The sequence below is a fragment of the Phaseolus vulgaris genome, chromosome 1 (assembly GCF_051622355.1).
Source record: "Phaseolus vulgaris cultivar YP4 chromosome 1, ASM5162235v1, whole genome shotgun sequence".
Taxonomy (NCBI): Eukaryota; Viridiplantae; Streptophyta; class Magnoliopsida; order Fabales; family Fabaceae; genus Phaseolus; species Phaseolus vulgaris.
This window is the reverse complement of record NC_143498.1, coordinates 40,019,940-40,037,106: the sequence shown is the minus strand read 5'-3', so window position 1 is coordinate 40,037,106 and position 17,167 is coordinate 40,019,940. Positions and strand designations below refer to the sequence as shown.

The following is a 17,167-nucleotide window of genomic DNA, read 5'->3' as shown; positions in this document are numbered from 1 at the left end:
ATTAATTATTTTGGTCTCTATAATTAGTTTATTTTACACTTGTAGTGTAGTGTTAATGACAATATTATGATAGATTTACCAAATTTTGGTCCAAATTAATATTTTATATAAATAGATTTAATGTTGAAATAATATTATTAACATTTTAAGTGTGAGTTTGAGTTGGAAAGGAATAAGTTAATATAAAAAATTATAAATTTATTGTTCTAAAATTTTGGATTAGAAGTAATATTTTAAATTTTAGATTTTTATTAAAAGTAGATTTTAAAATTTAATTTACTTATAATTTATTGATGTTATTTTTTTCAATATTTTTCTTAAAAAATCCAACCACAACAACTACCATTATCATCATCATCATCATCATCATCATCATCATTATTATTATTATTATTATTATTATTATTATTATTATTATAATATTAATAAAATTATTATTATTATGGTTATTATTATTGTGATGATAATAGTGATGTTGTTGTTGAAGCATAATTTAATCTAACTTCCCATGTGGTAGGGTGGAATATCTTGTAGGAACTTGTCACATGCTGTGATAGGTAACAGAGTACTCTATGATCATAAAGGTAGAAATACTAAAATATATTCAAATAAGAATTTTTTTAAGATAATTCTTTATGAATAATATGAAAAAGTTTTGTATTAATCAATTTCGAATCTTAAGGAAGAATATAAATTGGGTAATATTTAATCCATACTTTTGTAAGATATAAAAAGTTTATTGGTACTATAAGATGAACTTTTCATATTAGTATTTTTTTTATGAGTAAAATATTAACAAGAGTAATTGAATCCACACAATCTAGTATCTCCCAAAGCCTCTTTCATTAAAGATGATGCAAATATTCATGTGCATGTGAAGATGATACTTTTATATTATTTATAACAATTAAAAAACTATACTAGTTTTGTTTTTTCTTAATATTTAATTTAAATTTTCAAAATTATAATTAAATTTAAACACTATTTATTATTAAAAAATAAAAATATTATATTTAAGTTGAAGCTTAAAAGTGTTTAAAGTTAAAGGAAAAGGTACATGTGCAACTAACATATATATGTACATGTGGGGAATAGCCACGTGTTGACATTTGCAACACTACTACTCCAAATGAAAAGCAACACTTCCACTTTGAATCTTCAAAACATAAAGGACACCTGATTCCTTGAAATTATGCAAATTAGATAAGATAACTTTTTTTTATTTGATTTGTTTAGCACTAATGTAAATTTTATTTAAAAAGTGTTAGGATAAAAATATCATATAAAGTCATTGTGTTTAAAATTAATTTATAATTTAGACATATCAAAATGGTCCCATATAATATTAGACTGAAACAACATGTGTGTATGTGTAGACACACACTAGGAAAAAGTAAGATGATTCCTCTCTTTCTATCTATACATGTTTTATTAATAAAAATAAAATCAGAGAAAAACATTAAGTAAACATAGAATAAAATAGTTTTAGTATATGTATAAATAAAACCATACATTATTTATAACTGTTATATAAAAGTAGATTTCAAATCAAAATTCCAGCATTAAAAGTTATATAAGAAAACATAATTCTTAATTATTTATATGTATCTATACTAATCATGGAATAAAACATGAAAAGAAAAGTCTATGAGGATGAAACCTAAAGTGGGACCACCATAGTGTACTGGTGTTGTTTGATTGAAGAATGGATAAGAGGAATCACCAACTTTGTCATTTCAACCCCTTTAGACATCATTTCTCAAAATCAGAATTTAATTTCTGAATCATATAAAAAGTATGTTCAAAAGTGTGTCCAACATTATACGTGCAATTAACTTCTTCTTATCTGAAAGTAACCAAAAAAAAAGTACTTAAGGTTGCTTTTACGTGTGCAGCCTATTCAATACAGATGAATAGTTTCTTCACATGGATAATTTTTCAAGATTTGTCACCAAAATTCAAAATATTCTTTTCTGTAGTCATGATTGTTTGTCTTTCCATTATTTAGGAGTGTCTATCTTTGTTGGTGCTCCAAAGTGTCGGTTTCTTCAACCTTTGGCTGATAAAGTTAAATTGAAGCTAACATCTTTGAAAGGTAAATCTCTTAGCATGATGGGTCGAATTCAGCTGGTCAATACAGTGATTACTGGATCTCTAGCTTATAGTTTTAATATGTATAAGTGGTCTGTTTCACTTATTAAGCAAGTTGAGCAGTGGTGTCGGAATTTTATTTGGACTGGTGATATTCTGAAAAAAGGTATTGCTACCGTTAATTGGGGGAAAATTTGTTCACCTCTTGAGGATGGAGGCTTGAATATCATTAATCTTCATCATGAAAATAATGCATATCTTCTTAAGCTTGCTTGGAACTTTGCTTATAGCGACAAACCTTGGTCTTTACTCTTGAAAGCCAGGGTTCTTAAATCAAAATATGAATTTCGAATGGTTTATAGATCTTCCTCTCTCTGGCCTGGAATTAAGCAATTTTATTCTACCATACTTGACTATACTTATTGGACTGTTGGTAGAGGTTCTTTTATTAATTTCTGAAATGATAAATGGTGCTCTACTACTTCTTTAGCAAATATTGCAGGGTTATCTGATGGTGTTAGCATTCCGGATACAGTCTCTCAATTTTGGACAGGTTGTGATTGGAATATTCCCTTCTCTTTACCGCAGATGCCTCTTTTTTTTAATCATATCATGATTAGAGAGGAACAGGATATTCCTAATTGGATTCTAAATGAGTCTGGTCGTTTCACTCTTAAATCGGCTAGGACTTTTTTCTTGGAACCAGGAGTTCCAGGTGGTTGGGGTAAATTCATTTGGTCTTCATCTATTCCGCCTTCCAAAACTCTAGTACTCTGGAAAAATTTTCATGGGCGACTTCCTATAGATCAACATATTCAGAATAAGGGTTTGCATATATGTTCTATGTGTTCGCTTTGTGAAAAGCAAGAGGAATCTATTCAACATCTATTTTTTGAATGTTCTAACGCATTGCATATTTGGAGTTGGGTACGACAAATTTTTCTTACTTCTCATTTCTCTAATAAGGATGATCTACTTTCTTTTATTAAGAGTGATAGTAGTCCTTTGGTTAAATTGATTAAGCTTGCGGTGATAACCTTTTCTATATGGATGATATGGCGTATGAGGAATTATGCTAGATTTCAGGATAAGATTGGAGTTTCTAAGGCTATTTCGATAATTAAAGATTTAACTTGTCTAGTGGGAAATTCGTCTAAAGCTTCAATGAAGAATGATATGTTGGACTTCAACGTGATTAAGTTTTTCGGTATTAAGACTCGTAGTGGTAAAGTTCTTCGTCCTCTTCCTATTAGATGGGAATTTCCTTCACCAGGCTGGGTCAAAATTAATACTGATGGGGCTGCTAGGGGGTATCCTGGTCTTGCTACTTGTGGAGGTATTTTTCGTGGGAGTATGGGAGAATTTATTGGTGCTTTTTCAGCGTTTCTTGAAGTTCAAACTGCTTTGGTTGCTGAGTTTTATGGAGTTATACATGCTATGGAGGAAACTCAAAAAATGGGACTTACTAATGTCTGGCTTGAATGTGATTCTGCCTTGGTTTGTGCTGCGTTTACTGCTAGGACTAATGTTCTGTGGATGCTTCAGAATCGATGGAATACTTGTCTTAATTTTTGTGGGACAATCAGGTTTAGGGTAACTCATATTTTTCGTGAAGGGAATGCGTGTGCTGATAAGTTGGCTAATTTAGGATTTATTCATAGAGAATCTTTTCATTGGTATAATAGACTCCCAGCTAGTCTGTTCTTAGAATTCTTTATGAATAGGTATAATCTACCTATGTATCGTTTGTGTTAACATATGAGTTTTGGTCTAGTCCCCCCATATTTTTGTATTTTCTTTCTTTTTTCTTTTTTCTAAATAATATTTTTTTTTCATGTGATGGCAGATGATTGTTGTTTCTTGAGGTGTCAGCTTAGCTGAGATGTCAAGTTGCATAGTGATGCCTAACACGAAAACTTTATAAAATAAATAAAATAAATAAATAAAAATAAAAATAAAAATAAAGAGGGGAAATAAGTTAAGAATAAAAAAATATAAAAAATAAATACTACCTGTTTAAAATAGGAATAATAAGGATTTAAATTTTACTATATATTTATCATGTTTATTTTCTTAAAATAAGAACTTATATTTATTTTTATATGTAATATTTAACGAGTATGAAATTTATTTTTGTTTATGTTGAGTTAAGTTACAGGTATATTTGTACTCACATTCATATTCACTCAAATATGATTAAATATAATTTTTATAAAATTTGGAAAAATTCAGAATTAATTTTTCCTCTTTAGTGTAGATACAAGATGGACACTTGCAAAGCAATAAGTAAATAATAAAAAATAGAGGAAAAATAGAATAATAAGACTGATTTTTTTTTATCATGGGAAATGTAACATCCCTATATTTTCCCATATCTAATAATCATAATCTGTATGAAATATTAAAATAAATATATAAACATAATACAAATATATCTAAAATTTCATTTATTATAATGTTTCAAATTATCTCTCTCTTCATAAGACTTGAAACATTTACATAAAATTTAAAACAAAATTTCAAAAGAAAAATAAACATTTTCCATCATCCATCTTCTCACCGAAAAACTTTATCACCTGTAACATCATCTGCTCCCGTGTAAAATACACGATCATCATAGATCAAAGAAAAACAACCACACAACAAAACAAAAGGTAAGCTAGGTATTTTTAAAACCTATAACACAAATATGACTTTAAACATCCACATAAATCCATCCTTTCTCATGCATTTCACATAACCATCAAGTGTCTATCAACAATTTCAATATTCATCTTTCTCATGTCAGACTTCTATTGACTCATAACACATAGACACTTGACTCTACTTCCGGAAGACTCGTGCGTTGACTTATACTCAGAGATTTGCACCTGTCATACTACATCATTGTGAAATCCACACAGCTATGCGCATAATTAATCTCAATATCATCTCTCTCCTAGTATGACAGGGTTAATTCATATAACAGGTCAAGTTAATTATCTTTCAAACAACTTACCCATTCATATGAACCTCCTTCGACTCTCACCACCTAAATAACTTCATCTATATGATTTCATTATCTCAAGAGAGTCAGGATATCTCCTTCTAGACGAATCCCTAGTCAATGCACATCCTAAACAATCTTAACACAGTATTTTATTTCCTGAAAATACTATGTCTTGATTAGAATTCATATTTTGAACCTCAAAATATCCATCATCAAACAATCAAATCATACCAATGTTTAGAATTTCCAAAATACACAACAATTCATTGACTAATCATATAAATGTCTAACTAAAGAGATTTTTAATTAACTATACATGAAATAAAAGTTTACATACTTTATAAGAACAACTATATAGAAATAAATAAATCAATCTTTTAAAAGCAAATAAAAATTAGTTTAATATTTTTATTTTTATTTATTTATTATTATTATTATTATTTTTAGACTGTAGCTTGAGTTAGAACTCGCTAGTTTGAGCTAAAATCCTCCAGAGAGCACCCAGAATTTTAGCTTGAGCTAAAATCCTCCAGAGAGCACCCATAATTTTTAGCTTGAGCTAGAACTTGCTAGCTTGAGCGAAATATGCAGAAAAATTATGCATAACTTAATATACCTATTAGATTATAAATCAATACCTCATTCAATTCATAAATTATAAATCTACACATTACATTGACAATTCCTGTTCAACATGATACAATCACTCTCATTGAATCATTGAGCTATTATGTCCATTTATACATATATATGATTTCTAATTCCAAAACTATTTAAATCAAACAACCAATTCTCAATCACAACACTTTCAATTTTAATCAAACTACAATTTACTCAGAACAAGAAATCTTGCACAAAATTTGGAATTGGTGACCACGTCACACTCACATTAAAATCTTCTAACTTAGGGTTCTATTGAATATTTTAAACTAGCTTCCCTTACCTGGACTTTAGCAGATGCTCACTAAGAGCTCCAAACCCACCAAAAGCTTAAGGATACCCTAACCTCCACCACAGAGTCCTAATCACAAATCTAATTATATCACTAGGACCCTGAGCTAATAGAGACTAATTCTGAAGATAAAAACCTCACATGCAAACTTAAACTAAAAGGCAACCTAACCAGATCAAAAACTAACTCAAAGGAAAAGGAGCCAGAAATGAACTTACTCTATCTAAGATTTTGATCGGTCAATCTTGTAGAGTTCATTGCCAAGAGTCCAATGGCGGACTCCGATCGTTGATCTGATGAACGAGGAGGTCGAGATTTTAGAGAGAAGGCAGAGGAAAGGAAAAAGGAGTTTTTAGAGAGATGATGGTTCTTTTTAAAATGAAACCTGAATAACTAAATTTCTATTTATATAGCCTTTTTACTTTAATAATAAAATATTCAGGTGCCATTTTAATTGTACCATTTCTACTCTAAGACTATTTTTCTCGGTCCTTACAGGAAAACCTTCTCAATTTGAGAAATAAAAACCCACGGGACCTAGTTCAGAAAATGTCTCTACTATAATTTTTTTTTGCAAAAATATTTTTCCCGAGCGAGATTTTTCTCGCTTGAGCGAGATCCGCTACAGGAAAACTCCATTTTTTGGCATCTGTCTTGCTTGACCGAGATTCCCTGCAGGAAACTCAAATTTTAAGTCGCCAAACTCACTAAAGCGAGATTTACCTTGCTTGAGCGAGATGACTCCAGATAGCACCTTTTTTTTCGTCACCCAACTCGCCTAAGCGAGATTTGATTCGCCTGGGCGAGAATCCCAGCAAGAAAACATGATGTTTGAAAGGTAAAATCAAAACAAAGATAACAAAACAACATAAAACTAAAATGTGGACTGGTTGCCTCCTAGTAAACGCTCGTTTAACATTATCTAGCTTGACGCTTTGTTGCATAGTTCTGTACGCATTCTTCCCCTGCATTAAAATTTTTTAGATCATCAAAAAGATATAAAGTTACCTACTCATCTTGAGTTCTAACTTGAAGTTCTCCTTTGTCAATATCAACTATGATTCTAACAGTCTTCATAAAGGGTCTGCCAAGTATCAAGGATACCTCCTCATCTTCTTTCATGTCCATTATAACAAAATCCACAAGGAATATGAACTTATTCACCTTCACAAGAACATCTTCAAACACACCATAAGGATATTTGGTTACTCTATCAGTTAGCCGTAAGGTCATCTTGGTGGGTTTAATCTTCAAATCTCCTATTTTCTTCAGCATTGCCAAAGGAATTAGATTTATGCTTGCCCCCAAATCCAGTAAGGCATTGCCCACAGATAAAGGACCTATAGACACGGGAAGATTAAAACATCCTGGGTCCTTGGATTTTTTAGGCAAGCCTTTTTGAATAATGACATTGTATCTATCCTTCAGCTCTATATTTCTCTCTTCAATATAGCTCATATTCTTTCGTAATCTTTCAAATGTTGAATCTTGCTTCAGAGTTCCTGCAAAATTATTTTTAGGGAGCAATTTATAAAAAAAATGTATTTCCTTCTCTTTTTTTTTTGAAGGAGCATGAGGATATGATAAATATTTTTCAATAACACCTCTCTCCTTATTTTTATTTTTTTCTTCCTCACTTCTCTTCTTTTCTCTGTCTTTTTCATCTCTTTCCCTCTCAGTCTCATACTTTTCTTTCTCAACCCCTAGAACCTTACCATCCCTCTCTACTATTATTTTACCACGCTCAGCGGAAATTTCATTGCAATGCTCTCTTGGGTTGGTTTGGGCGCTGAAAACTGACAACTTTGTCCCTCTGCTATTTGTTTGGCCATCTGTCCCATTCGAATCTCTATATTCCTGATAATTTCCATATTGTTCTCTTGACTAGGCATAATGGCTTTTACGAGTTTCTCCACAGTATCTTCAATTTTGTTCAATCTTTCAGTAACTGACGATTATAGGGATTGTGGTTGTTGTTGGAAAGGACCTTGATTATTGAAGAAACCACTTTGCCTCCCCTGATACCCTTGTAATTTACCTCAGCTTCAAGTGAATTGTTCTGATAAAAATAGTGACCATTAAGATGATCACCTCCACAAAAATCACACCTAATTGGTTGACTCTGGCTTTGACATGAATGAACAACATGTAATTGTTGGGGCAATTTAGCCATTGGTGAAATTAGTTGCTCAATCTACTGTGTCAGAATTTTATTTTGAGCCAATAGTGCATCTTTTAAAAACCTTTTTTTTTTCTGAATACCTTGTTTATCATGTTGGGCTTGATAATCAGTTAATGTCAATGCATCAATAATCCTTGTCGCTTGTTCTACATCAAAAGCCATCATTGTGCCACCAGTTGCAACATCTAGGAGCATCTTAGTATCACATATGAGACCATTAAGAAATATGCTTAGTTGAGCAATATCTTCAAACCCATGATTTGGGCATTTTCTAAGCTTCATTTTGAATCTCTCCCATGTCTCACAAAAATATTCACATGCTCCTTTTCTGAACATAGAAATTTTAGACTTTGCTTTGATGTAACGAGAGATTGGAAAACATCTTTGCAGAATTTTTTCCTCTACATCCTTCCAGCCAGTGAGGCTTTGATTTGGAAGTGATTCGAGTCATTCCTTAGCTTTACCTGCCAATGAAAAAAGAAACAAGCACATATAAACATTCTCAATATCACCTAATTGAAAGTCCATTGTTCCCACCAATTCATAAAATGTAGACAAATGTGAATATGGATCCTCATGATCCATTGTTGTAAATTGATAGGTACTAATGAGAGTGAGAAAAACGGGTTTTATTTCCAAGGCCTTGGCGGTAGCAGGTATTACAATACTAGAAAAATGCCTTGACCCTTGATACATGACATAATCTCCAAGTGTCCTCCTAGGAGGTGGTGCTGGCTCTTCTACCATGTTGTTTTCCTCTTGAAAAATATGAGTGGAAAAAGAAGAAGTGGTTGATGATTCCTCTCTAGTGTTTCCTTGCTTCTCTTTTAACTTTGTCTTTCTATTTCTTTTAACTGCCCTTTCAAACTCTGCTTCAAATAATAATTGGCTTTTGGGAACTTGACCTCTTAATATCATATAAGACAGCTAATTCAAAGGTTAGAACAAGGATTCACTAGCTGTAACATGATATATTTTTTTCTTTAAAATTTTAAAATTGAAAACAAATTAAAAGAAATAAATCCAAAATAAATCTAAAATAAAATAAAAACAAATCTTCAAATAAAATAAATAAACAAAAATAAAACAATAAACACAATAAACCAATACAAACAAAAAATAAAGTAGATTTGCAAATAAAAATATAATCAAATCAAATCAAATATGTAACAAAATAAAAATAAATCTGTAAATAAAACAAAATAAAAAAAAAGTAACAAATATAAACACAATAATCTAATATAAACAAAAATTGAGAACTATTGACAAAAAAAAACAGTTAGAATATTCACAATATTTAGAAATTTATACTAAAAATCAAATTGTTCCCCGACAATAGTGCCAAAAACTTGATGACTTTTTACGACATTGTGTTGTCAAAAGTAATAATGTGTTCCTAAGGACAAATATCGAACCCACAAGGAATAGTTGAATATTGAAGTAAAATATTCACTAAATATAAAACAAAATAATAAAAGTTTGTTGGAATTTGTTGTGATGGCAATGATTAACAAGAAAACAAGGCAAAGAGTTGTTGCTTCAATTGAGTTTCATCTTCCTCACTCTTATGTATTTTGATTAACATGATAACATTATGTCCTTTGGTTGATATTGATGCTCGTATAAAATTCATTTATATTGATTCCTCGCATATAAAATTCATTTATATTGATTCCTCGCATATAAATTATTAAGATGTTTCCTAAATATCGATTTCTTACATATTTATAAAATCAACTTAGAATCCAACTTAGACGTTAATAGCAATTAACATTTCAAGTCTATTCCTAACACTCAAATATGTTAAGTATTATTGTTTAGGTCAGAACCATAAAAATACTTTCCAGTCAGATATAAGATTCTAGATCAAGATTTTAAAAAAAAACAACAATACCAATAATCAATCAAGAACATAATATTATATTTAAATTTTACCTCAATACATAAGAGGTTGAATAGATTACTCCCAAATCCACAGGGTTGAATTAGCCACACATCTTCTAACACCTTTTATTCTCTCAATTGGCTTACAAGTCACTCAATGGTGTTTTCCTCTTAATCTTGCACACTAGGGTTGAGCCTCAAGCCCCCTATTTAACTTACTTTGCTAAGGTTAGTGACTTCTTGCGTGGCGCTGATGGGCTTGTTGTGATCTCCATTCTTCTCTAGAAATTTGAAATTAACACTAAATTTTGGAATAAAATGTTCTTATTCAAATAAAGATCATAAAATATGTAAAAAGGTATAAATTCATAAATTACGGATTATTTTATATTTATTTTAACAATTAATACTCGTAAGTGCCTATATTTTAATATGAAATATTACTGAAATTAAACACTTATGATTATACCACTACACTGATATATTTTGGTAGTTCATTCTTGTAATCTCAACAAATAAGTGAATATATATATATATATATATATACTGATTTAAGGATAAATATGTATCTCACAAATTGTTTAAGTTTAGGAATTATACTTTGTTCCAAATATAATTTTTCTTATCTCTTACATATGTAGGTTAGTAATGAACCTTTAAGTGTGAGAATCAAAAACTTAAAAAGGGAATTATCATATCATCCTTCCACTTGTGTTAATGAATGACAAACATTAATTGTCATTGGTTACAAATTTCACAATCATGCATGAAGCGAGAGGAAAAGAAGTAAATAGTGAGATTGTGTAAAAGGTATTATAACAAGAGACAAAGATAATTTCTACAGGCCATTCAACACATATATGAGCAACACATATATGAGATAGAGTATAATACTTATGCTATCTTAAGAAAATGGTGGTGTTTGATTGTGGTTGGTTTATCCATTATATAAAGGTACACTATGGAATCCTGGATATTCAAATGAATAAGATATATTTTCATTTTGATCCATATATCCTTTCACATAATTTAACATAAATATATCGTCTCATATTCAATATCAAGAACAAACAAACAAGACTGATGTGTTGCAATCTAAACAAAGCTTAAAGGTAGCATAAAAGTTGTCATATGAAAGATGATGTTCCATACTAGTAAATGAAGTGTAAAATGTTAATAAAGTCATTGAAGTTAAAGGTAATTTGCAATTCCAACATTTACAAGTTGATGTCAAAGAAGTGGATGAAGAGGGATAATTTGGAAGAAAATGACAATGAAGAGGGAAATTTTGAAGATAATGAAAATAAGTAATTTGAAGATAATGAATTGATAAAAGAAGACAATGAAGAGGATGAATTTGAAAAGTGTGATTTGCAAGAAGATAATGAAAAAGGGGGATTTCATAATAAAATTCATTTCTCTTGTTTTTAATAGGAGAAAGCCAAATTGGATAAATGTTTTTGAAACTTTAATTTTGTTATGGAACTAGTTTAGTAAAAATTATTATTATTATTGACATATATAATTTCTATGTTATTTTTCTTTGATTATTGTTGGTAATATGATTTTTCAATGATAGAAATGTTAACATAAGGTTGTGATCCACCATTTTTTTTCTTGTGGCAATAAGGGTAAGTGGACAATGAAGGTAAAAAGGTTGTATTATATGAGTAAAGTGTTTGAACACAGTGCTTTGATGTCTCCAAATCCAAGAGGAAGGCTTGAAGACCTTGTTGTTGGTTGTGTGTGTGTGTCTAGAAGTATTTGATTTTGTTAATCCACTCTTTATGATGATACAAGGTTAATTGAATCTTAATCCTTTTGAAAAAATATGTGTTTTCTAAAGAGTGTGAAAATTCAACCTGTTGAAATGTCGATTCAACCGGTTGTTTCGAGAATTCAACTGGTTCTTTTTCTGAAAACCTTATCAGAATTCTGTTAAGCTGTACCAATCTGCTTTAAATGATTCAAACTGCTTTTGGTTCTTGAATTAAATGCTTTGACCATCTAATTGGAGTATAAAAAGGTTGTTTTACGCTCTTAATCATTAACTAAAAAGGAGAGATCAATCAAAATCAGTTTTCAAGATTTCAAAGAGCTTTTGTATCATTTCAGAGTGTGGAATCGGATTGTCTTGTAATTCTGAACTTTAATCTTTGATTTTACCCAGGTGTATTTTATTCCCTTCTTCCTTAATAATTGTATTTCTATGTGATTTGGTGTGGTGCAGTTTCAGAAGGTTGTTCTAGAAACTTTGTGTTTTACCAAAGAGTGGTGTGTGTTCTTGAGGGGTTCAAGATCATCACTCTTGGTGTGTGTTGTGTAATCTAGATTTGATTACATAGTGAATTCTCAGTGGTTAGCTGATGACTAGATGTTGCTCTTGTTTAAGAGTGAATCAGTATAAACATCTTGTGTGAATCTCTCTATCCTTACACTCTTTAAACTGCTTTAGCTTTGATTTTATAAATTGCTAGTATAAACAACCGGTTGTTTCGCAAAAAAAAAATTAGTTGAATTTTTGGAATCAAACTAAAAACAGTTTTCTAATTGGCTGAACAGTTTTCTAATTGATTGTTTCTTCATAATCTTTCACTCTACCTTCAATACTTGCAAAAATCTTTCAAAAACAATTCACTCCCTCTTGTTTAAGGCCTATAATTCTAACAAAAATAACTACCACACCCTAACAATTGAACCTATACCTTCCTTATCCCAAATTACATTGTTGTCGTCTACCCTATTGTAAGGAACTCAAATTTTTGAAGGAACCTTTAGGCTTTGTTTGGATTAGGGAGTCGAAATGAGGAAGTGGATTTGAGATGATTTGAAGAGAAAGTGTAAAGAAAGTTAGGGTGTTTGGATTAAGGTAAATAGAGTGGAAAGTGTAGGGAAAGTTTATAAAAGTTTGTGAGTGATGTGATGAGTGTGATTGAAATTGTATTTTTTTTAATTGATAAAAATGTAACTTTACACATTTGCCCTTACATTTAAAAATTGATAAAAAAAAAATAATTTGATTGATTATTTGTGAATTATAATTGTTTTTAAATTAAAATTATTTTTTCAGAAATTGAAACATTATTTTCGATATCGTGTTCGAGCTAACTTCAGAAAAATATAAATTATATAAATTTTTTGGATTCATAAACTTTATTTAGAACAAAGTTGTAATTGTGAATTATTTATTTTTCAATTATAGTTGTATGCAATTAAAAGATTATTTCCGGTATGGAACAAATTACTTTTGATAATGTGTTGGAGTTATAATTCGATAGAGGATTTTTTTTTTATGAAATAAATATTAATGTGTATTAATGCAGTATTTTAGTTTATTAAAGCAAAATTCATTGATAAATTTTGTGCATAATAATAATAATAATAATAATAATAATGTTTCGAAAAATCATATGAATGATACATAGAAATATGTATCATTCAAAATAGTAATGGAAGTCCTTAATTTGTTTAGGGATTCGTGTCATAAATAAGATTACAGATTCGAAAAGAAAAACACATGCATAATAAAATATAACCAAATTTTTACGTAGTTTAGGGATTTGTAGTCATTATCTTGACCAACTTTCTCATTCTTCGCTCGAGAGTTGTTTTACCACATTAGGATGACCACACAAGAAGTCGTAACAGTTATCCAACAAATCTTCATCCTGTATGTTCATCTCCACTAACATTTCCTAGATATCAGATTCTGAGTACTGGAAAGTCAATGTACGACAGAGTGTGCGCGTGTGTTCACGAAATATGGAGTTTCGTTCTTCTTCTACAACAACATGGTGTCTGTTATATTGCAGATTTTCTTCCGTAGCATTAGCCACTCGCTGTGATGACAAAGCGACAACCTCAAATGAAATGGCTTGGCGCTCAACAATATGACATAATCTATCTGACTGATCACTACCCCTCCTAAGGATATCAGTTAATCCTTCAAACCTTGTGTTAAGCCTTTCCAGTTGGAAATCAATGACGTCCACCATGAGGGCTTTTCTTTTTGAGCCTCTAGAAGAAGAAGTACCACCTGATGGCTGGGATGGATGAGGTGGCACCAATGGGGGTGTCAGATTAGGGTCAGGGTTGTATGCATCAACATTAGGATCAACTGAGCAAGGAGTTTCACATTGAGTAACATGCAATTCTGGCTCCTCTGGGATGTTCTCCATATTGTGATCATTAAGATCTACATTAAAATGATGAGACTGAGTTCGACTTGATGACTGTAGTGTTGTTCTCCCACCGTGGCCGGTAGCACGACCAAGCCCCCATAAGTCTTCCATCAACTTGTAGTGCCTGATGGGATTAACACGTCACTTTGCGGGCGAGGGCTTTGCCTGTTCATTAATGAAAAGAAATACACTCATAATCATAATTAGTGGTTAATGTATGCGATAAGTGAACATCAAGTTGAATACGTTACCTTTATTAAAATATTCCACACTTCATCCACGACCTCAAAAATTTTCGTTCTTGGATTCCAAGCGAAACCACTCAGTCCACTAAATAGATCATGGATCTCACACCATTTGTCCTTAAGGCTTTTCTGCCTGTTCTTCACATTATTTTTTGTAATCCCTACCAATCCACTATGATGTAAGGATTTAACGATGTTTGTGTAACCATGCATCGTCCAACTACCATCAATGCGGTTACCCATTGATGCCTCATCGATCATGGCATTCAGTAGTCGGAAATCCATGTCGGTAGTCCATTTTTTGTGTTCACGGACAGCTGCAGATGACTCTGAAGCAATACCTTTCCCGTGATCCATGATAAAACCTAATAAAAAAGGTTAAACTTTTGCAATAACATAAATAGTTTCATACTTAAATATTAATAAAGGTGGAATGTCAACATTAAACCATGAAATTGTTCTTGCAACAATATAAATATAAGTTCACGGATGTTACATAAAATTAATTATTACAATAACCTATCCACATTTCATTCGTTATAGTATCCCTAATTTGTGATCCGAGCCTGTAGTCATCCTCACAAGTTTGCGAGTGTGACGCATCTATATCTCCTTGCATCAACTCACGGTCAACTTCTCCCAACAAAGAGTCATCATTATCCACCCCGCGAAGAAAGTTATGAAGAATACAACATGCTAAATCAATATCGGTCATAGTGTCCACATAGTAATGAGGCTCTGTTCCGCTAGCGATAATTGGAAATCGCTTTTTGAGGACACCAAATGTTCTTTTGATAACATTTCTTAGTGAGGAATGACGATGATTAAACAACTCACATGCATTTTGTGGACCTCTTCGGAAATACTCTTTTAGATGATATCGAACTCCGCGATATGGAGTTATAACTTGGGCTTTGAGCATAAAACCCGCATCTCCAAGGTAGTATTTTCCTACAACCATCCATTAATAATTGTTACTTATAAGTCATGTGACCAAATGAATATTTATTGCACTTGAAAACACACTCAACTAACCTTCCGAAATGACCAATGGATCCTCTCGTACAAACGCATCCTTCAATATCCTGGAATCAGAGGCTGTTCCTTCCCACCCAACGAGAACATATGTGAATTTCATGTCAAAATCACAAGCAACAAATACGTTTTGCGTTGACCAGTCTTTTCTTCCACGAAAACGAGGAACATCAGCTCGGGGGACTTTAACATGGACATGAGTGTCGTCTATGGCACCCAAAGAATTCTAATACACAACAACTTCACATTTATAAATAACTTGCATTGCATACAACATGAATTAAATATTTAACTATTGTTTCTCATATTCATACCTTAAAGTATGGAAAAAATCGATTGTTGTTTAAGATATGAGGTTCAACCTCAGTCCCAGCTGGTTGAATTAAGAACTCTCCATGCAACATCAATATTGCCTTCAAAACATTAGAAAGTGATGAGACACTGTTTCCCTGGACCGATGAAAGAAGAACGAAACACTTCGATTCTTGACGTTATGACTAATGATGTGTAAAAATTTAGCCACTTGTTCTTCAACTGTAGATCAGAATGCATCTTTAACCATCCCCGTTCCTCTTATTCGTTGACATAAATTAATAAATGCTTCTGGACTCATGCGAATAATGTCGCGACATCTTTTAGTATGGACCAAGTACGACATCAGTTCTTGCCGACGACGCTCTTTTTTGTGGAATAAACTCCGGTATAACATTATTTGTCTCGGTTAACACACGCAACACATTCAATTCATATCCAATCATGCAAAGAATTGTCATTGCTGCTACTTGTGTCCACAAATTGATTTGCTCTTGTATTTGTGAAATTAGTGTGAAATCAACACCAACTACATCGAGATTCATTTCATTCGTGCTAGACATCTCGACATTTTTGAAATACATAGACCAATGGTTATCGTTATCCTTGGTCACAAATCCTTGACAATCTTATAAGTTTAACTATTAGGTCTAAAGATCCACATTTTAGAGAAATAATAGTACTCAATTTTATTTTATTTTACATTTAAAAAAAATATATTATATATAAACTATGTAAAGTGGTATAATTATAGTTGTATTACAAATTCAAAATAATATTTATAATTTTTTTTTTACTTTATTTTAGAAAAAATAAATATTATATGTAGACTATAAGAGTATTTTAAAATATTTAAATATTTTGTATAGTTATAATTATTTTATAAATTCAAAATAATGTTTATAAAATTCTTTTACTTGATTTTAGAAAAAATAAAATATTATATGTAGACTACGTATTTTAAAATATTTAAATATTCTGTATACTTATAATTATTTTATAAATTCAGAATAATATTTATAAAAAAAAATTTACTTGATTTTAGAAAAAATAAAATCTTATATGTAGACTATCTATAAAGTAATATTCTAAAATATTTAAATACTCTATATACTTGTAATTATTTTATAAATTCAAAATAAAATTTATAAAGTCTTTTAGTTGATTTTGGAAAAAATTAAATATTATATGTAAAGTATCTATAAAGTAGTATTTTAAAATATTTTGTATACTTATAATTATTTTAAACCCTGTTCAAAATAATATTTATAAAGTTTTTTACTTGATTTTAGAAAA

The 17,167-nt window shown here is 30.7% G+C and overlaps 1 pseudogene; it reads left to right on the top strand.

The window, feature by feature from the left end:
- Nucleotides 1-8,464: 8,464 nt before the first annotated feature.
- LOC137827308 (small nucleolar RNA R71) lies at nt 8,465-8,570 on the top strand (annotated as a pseudogene).
- Nucleotides 8,571-17,167: the final 8,597 nt, after the last annotated feature.